Raw genomic sequence first — 6,884 nt, 5'->3', positions numbered from 1 at the left:
TCAAGGTCACGGTGACCCGAAATAGTAAAATGGTTTTCGGATGATAACTCAAGAACGCTTATGCCTAGGATCATGAAACTTCATATGTACATTGATCATGACTCGCAAATGACCCCTATTGATTTTCAGGTCACTAGGTCAAAGGTCAAGGTCACAGTGGCCCCAAATATTAAAATGGTTTCCGGATGATAACTCAAGAACGCTTATTCCTAGGATCATGAAACTTGATAGGTAGATTGATAATGGTTCGCAGATGACCCCTAATGATTTTCAGGTCACTAGGTCAAAGGTCAAGGTCACAGTGACCCGAAATATTAAAATGGTTTCCGGATGATAACTCAAGAACGCTTATGGCTAGGATCATGAAACTTCACAGGTACATTGATCATGACTGTGAGATGACCCCTATTGATTTTCAGGTCACTAGGTCAAAGGTCACAGTGACATAAAAACATATTTACACAATGGCTGTCACTACAACGGAGAGCCCATATGGGGGGCATGCATGTTTTACAAACAGCCCTTGTTTTATATATAAAACATACACATGTTACTTTTATGTTAATGAATAAACACACACAATGCATAACTCGTCAACCAAACAACTCAAACAGACATTAGATTTGTTTATATTTCATCATTACATTTATATTCTGACAGAACATTATTTGAAAAAACACCACCTTCAATAAAAAACTGAAATAAATGTACTGCCTTTAGAACTCAGTTTTGTTAGGAAAGTTTCATGTTGTGAGGTTTTTCTCATCAAGTTTCCGAATTTACCTTGTTGATCAGTCCTTTTTGTATGGTCAATTAATCTTGTTTTAATCAGACAGAACAGTAATCTGATAGTGCAAGGCCCACATGCATTCCATTTATTAGTGCTGCAACAATATACCGGTTTATCGGTATATATCGTAATACGCAATGCGCATATTGTATTGCGATACGATTTTCATCATACCGTTACGAACATTTTACAAAAATTCATTCAAATTTCGTCCAGAAAAGCCATTCGAAATAATGATAACAAGGTAAACAAAACAAAGCAGTGTAAAAAAAAAATTCCGTAAAAATAGCATTCTGAGATTATACAGAGTAGCGTTGTTACATCGGAGCATTCGTTCGATGCTTTTGAACAGATTATCGTTGAATTAATTGCGCACAGCTGTAAATGTTTTGTTCTATTCTGAATTGAGCATTATTAAATTTGTATTCCGAACTTCGGATTTACGCTTCCAAATTTTAATGCTAATGCGACAATAAAAAATTATAGCGTCAAATAAAAAGTGCTTTATCCTTTGTCTCAATAAAAAGCGCGCGAAAATTATACAGACATGTAGAACGTGGCATGGAAAGTATGGGTGTATTTTGTGTTGTATAAAAACGGGAAACATCACGTCAGGTGAATTACGCGTGTTCAGTGGAAAAAAAAACGCCCCGCTTGGACGTTATTTCATCACGTCTTTAAATAGTAAATGCCAAAATGTATTTGATACTTAAGAAAATTTGCGAATGTTTGTGTTTCTTGTTATTCTTGAGCACATTTATAGTAAATATATACCAGAATTTGCTTTAAAACTGGAATATACGGGATTATCAGGTAATTGGCAAGTTATAATTTTGGTACAAGTAAGCAATATATTGCGATATATTGCAATACGGGTTTTTGAACTGACAATATATTGCAATACGGTTTTTGGCGTATTGTTGCAGCACTACCATTTATGGTCAATTAAAACTGTAAACCTGGGCTCAATGATATAACGAGGGCACCCTGGCTAGGTGAGAACAGTTAACCTGCAAGTATGCTGTAGTTCTGCTAATAATAACACCCATCAGTACTGCTAAAAAATACATGAGCCTCAATCTGGGAAAACGGGGCTTAAAGCAAGTGTAAAGGGTTGTCCCAGATAAGCACAGAATTGGCTCAATAGGGACGCCACTTTAAACATAAGGGGCTATTTCGTTCAAAGGAAGTCTCTTAAAAGCAAAATCCAGTAAAGGCAGTAATTATTATCCCTTATAAGCCAATGCTGACTGCACAGGCTAATCTGGCACAACATGTAACGCACATGCATTTAGCCCTGTTTTCCCACAGCAAGCATGTGAGTCCTGTCATTGGATTATTGCATGTACGTAAGGTGTCATCCTAGATACCACAGTGCAATCCAAACAGACGTATCAAAGATAACAATTAATACTGTGAAACAATTATTATTAATCGCCAAACATTGATTTTGGCATATTTCGTCAGTAGACCGATTGGTGGATTTAAGTTGCTTACCAATAATTATGTGTAGTGTTAAAACAAAAGGAAGACTGAAAGACATTAATATGCAACGTAATCCACGCACATATCCTGCACACAAATTGAGAAAAAATCAAAGTTGAGACAAATTTTGACCACAGTCTATTTGTTATACTAACGCGCGTAATACCCAGTCCGTACTTTATCTTGACTTTCTTCCTGCTGCTACCCGGGTGTACTTTGTCCAGGGTTTTCCATGGAAATCCATGGAAAATATGAGGCTGGAGTATTCGGACTAAGTTTCCAGCCTTTTCCAGCGTCAATATTTAAAAAAAAAGGGTGGAAAATAGTCCATGGTATGTGGAAATAGCCTGGAATAGTTTCCATGGTTTTCCAGGCTCCCTGGAATAATTACCATGGAACAATTTCCAGGGTTTTCCAGCCAGCATGGAATAAATACCGTCCGAATACTCCATGTAATCTGGAAAACCATGGAAAACCATGGATTTTTTTCCAGGGTTTTCCAGATTACATGGAGTATTCGGACGGTATTTTTTCCATGCTGGCTGGAAAACCCTGGAAAATGTTCCAGGTTTTTTCTTTGTTTAATATTCCATGGATGCCTGGTATAACATGGAAAATTGTCCAGCGTTTACCATGGTCACTGAATAGAAAAAGAAATTTCTGGTCTAAAAACAATATTCATGTATTAAATGAATACAATACTCACAGCTTAAATAAATCATAATTTAAGGTTAGATTAAAACAAAACAAAAAATCAACATAATGCCTTAGTTTCTTCGATGTATTATTTTGTTCACAATTCATCAAAATATAACATCAGATTACAAATTGTGTTACATTTATTTAACAAATTATTCAGATCAAACAAGTGTTGTTTAATACATGCTTACAAAGCCTCTAGGTCCATTATCATAAATCAGGCCCTTACATAACAGAACAGGCGCTACTTTAAAAGTTAAAAAGTATAATGCAACCTTAACAACATGTATTCAAAGTAACAAAATACAAGCAAGTCAAGTAATATACAGTAACAATTCACGAACCCTGTACAAACGATATACAAGAAACAAAATGAAAAATTTAAGTTATTTTAGCTACTTCATGTTTGTCACAATATATGTAGCTGCCCATGAGAACAATTAAGGATACTATTTTTCTCAGCTACTTTCACTTTAATGCAATTTAGGTGCTCAATTTCATTAAAATACTTTTATATAATTTTATTGTTCAAAGAAATTCAGAACATGAATGCATGTACATGTATTACTTTCCAAGTGACAGTTAGTAAATTATAAGTACCCAGGTGGGATAAAATTACAGTTTTTAAAAACTTTTTTGTTAATTAGCTGGGCTTCAGTAGGTCGTGGATCTTTTATAGAACTTGTACTGCTGTTATACTGTACGGCTCCTGCATGATCTCTGAAAGAAAAACAAAGCAAACAATATTACAAGAAAGTCATAAGTTTTTTACATTCATCTGTAAAAGTAAATGTGCAGCAATCATATGATTGAATATCTATACTTCAACGCTCATTCACATTTTAATCTATTTTAGATATTTCATATCACTGCTCAATTCGGTACATCTGGCTTTTTTGTATTTGAGCGAACATTTACGATCCTAAGTAGTTAGCAATTATTTCTTTTCCATTTAGTGAAATTTATTCTCTTAAAGTTTGCAAGCGGGCTTTAATCTACTTGCAAACCGGCAACCACACAGGAAAACTGAGACTTTCAAGTGAATAAATTGTTGATTTAACTTATATTTTTATATGACTCTCTTTTATTTTGAAATTTATATTGTTGTTTTCTTAAATGCCCCAAAACGGGGTACACTAGCATGTATCTGGAAACTCAAACATATATAGGAATTTTATATTCAGATATTGCTATATGAAAGATATGCTAATTCGCTATTTCATATAAAAATAACCTGTAATTGAAACTAGACCAAAATATTGGATACCAAAAAGACAAAATACTTTCAGGTGGTTAACACTAAATTACTTATATGAGCCCGGGGCATAACAATATTTACCATGAATTTGTGGCCATGTTAGTCCTCTTGGTAAATGCGCCAAAAGAGCCGCTTTGCTGTCTTGGGTTATTTCCCTGCCAAACTCTGCAGTATCTTCCATCAACTGGTCAGCTACAGTTAAAGCACATAATGAAAATGTATATAGAAAATAATTCAAGTATTGTTTTAAATATTTAGTAAAATTGTCTTTAAATAATAACTTACAATGAAGTTAATACATCACAAAGCATAGCATAACAAAATTTGTAGGTATGATTAGTACAAATTTATTATTGCTATAATTAGAATGATGTGTAATTCTATTGGTATGAAAATGTACAGTGAAACCTAAAAAACAATGCTATTGGTTTAATTAATTTATTTATAAACATTAACAGCATTAATGAGCATTGAGTTCTCATCATGCACAGCACATAACTCCCTTAGCCTCAGTTCCCTAGCCATGCATTATAAACTTCCGATACTACATTCAAGCTTATCTCCACATAGGACTTCCTTTATCAAGCTGCAAACTGCACTTAGTGAAAATGTGTGTGACAGCTGCTTTTAAACTTCTATATTTGCCATACTTTTACCTAAAAGGTCACATAAAAAAGGTCTACAATGATGACATAAGAAGAATAAATTTAAAGGAATATTTAGAAATAATGAAAAGCACAAACCTTCAGTTGTTGTTCTATTCCTAGACAGACTTCTGAAACACTTGTATGCATCACTTTTTAACAACATTTCATGTCACTTTCCAAATGATATCCATACATTATTATTTTAAGAAATTCTTGTTAATGGAAAAACTCATTAAGTTAAACTCTACTGTTTGTGAAATTACATTAACTTCATTTTAACAACAAGTTTAACCTGCATTTTATCTTCAATACGCCTTCTCCATAATTTCAATCTAACAGGTAAACTTTCTGTATTTGAACTCAGCCAATCAGAAAAGGCTGTGATATTTTATAACCAATAGATTAGCCGCAGACACATCTGACTCACACACAGGCTTTTCAGATAGTTTGTTAATTGCAAACCTGGACTGTAGTTAAATATTGAGTGTGTAAACACCTTGAACGGGGTTAAGGAATTTAAACTTGTAGACATTGCTTTGAAAGTTACTACTTTTACTTCTACTACTAGTACTACTACTACTACTACTACTTCTGCAAAACTAATACTACTATTACAACAGCCACAACAACAACAACAACTACCTACTACTACTACTACTACTACTACTACTACTACTGCTACTACTACTACTACTACTACTTCTACTTCTACTACTACTACTACATCTACTACTACTACTACTACTACTACTACTACTACTACTACTGCTGCTACTACTGCTACTACTACTACTACTACTACTACTTCAACTACTACTACTGCTTCAACTACTACTAATACTGCTACTGCTGCTGCTACTGCTGCTGCTGCTACTACTCCTGCTGCTGCTGCTACTACTACTACTGCTACTGCTGCTGCTGCTACTATTACAACTCCTGCTGCAGCGACTACTACTACTACTGCTGCTGCTGCTGTTACTACTACTACTACTTCTACCACTACTACTGCTGCTACTTCTACTTCTACTACTACTACTACTACTACTACTACTACTACTACTACTACTACTACTACTACTACTACTACTACTACTACTACTAGTACTTCAACTACTACTGCTACTACTACTGATGCTGCTGATGCTGCTACTGCTACTACTGCTGCTGCTGCTACTTCTACTACTACTACTGCTGCTGCTGCTAATGCTACTTCCTTAACTTCTACTACTACTGCTGCTACTAGTATTGTTATTATTATTTATACTACTATTGCTACCATTACTGCTACTATTCCTGTAAATGCTAAAACAACAACACAATAGTAACTGCTACTGTCACTTAAATTTGCACCAATAGTATAATTATCAGTAGTTTAACTGCTTGTACAACTTATACAACAACCACTTTTACTTCTACTCCTACAACATATTCTACTGCCAGCACCAGCATTACTACTTCTACTACTACTACTACTACTACTACTATAACTACTACTATTTCTGCCCAAACTATGCACATTGTTTTATGTTTTATTCATATGTTGTGTAAATTGTTGAACTCTGATTTACTTTGAATAAAATGTGTTGCATTTTTATAAGTTATTTTCTCCTCTTATAAAGTCTAAGTTTTTTCCAGGGTTAGCTGAAAATGTTAGAGTCTTTTCCATGCTTAAAAAATTCTATGTTCCACTTTCCATGCTATCTGGAAATATTTTCCAGGGTTATCCAGCCTAAATCCAGCGTTTTCCATTCCTTTTCCATGCTTTTCCATCCAAGGCTGGAAAATGCTTGGAAAAAAAGTCCACGTTTCATGGACATTTCTAGAACAAAACCCTGGAAAACCCTGGAAACTGTTTCAAATTCCAGGGATTACCATGGAATTCCATGTTATACCATGGATTTCCAGCCTAAGTTCCATGATTACCCTGGACAATGTACACCCGGGTAAGGCTAGTATTCCATCTATCCGCATCCGTATCCGCAAAATCATAATACGGACGCTATAT

At 34.6% G+C, this 6,884-nt stretch overlaps 1 long non-coding RNA gene across 2 annotated transcripts; it reads right to left on the bottom strand.

Moving 5' to 3' along the window:
* Positions 1-3,042: 3,042 nt before the first annotated feature.
* Positions 3,043-5,500, bottom strand: LOC127876742 (uncharacterized). 2 transcript variants are annotated; one of them, XR_008048056.1, is made up of 3 exons: positions 4,976-5,500; positions 4,314-4,424; positions 3,043-3,694 (listed from the first exon to the last, which is right to left on the bottom strand). It is a non-coding gene; the product is annotated as an uncharacterized LOC127876742 (long non-coding RNA). The 2 variants fall into 2 exon arrangements; XR_008048055.1 differs by lacking the exon at positions 4,976-5,500 and having other exon boundaries at positions 4,314-4,774.
* Positions 5,501-6,884: the final 1,384 nt, after the last annotated feature.

This window comes from Dreissena polymorpha, chromosome 4 (genome assembly GCF_020536995.1).
Source record: "Dreissena polymorpha isolate Duluth1 chromosome 4, UMN_Dpol_1.0, whole genome shotgun sequence".
NCBI classification, from domain to species: Eukaryota; Metazoa; Mollusca; class Bivalvia; order Myida; family Dreissenidae; genus Dreissena; species Dreissena polymorpha.
The sequence above is the reverse complement of the archived record's forward strand: the minus strand, read 5'-3'. Positions and strand labels throughout refer to the sequence as shown.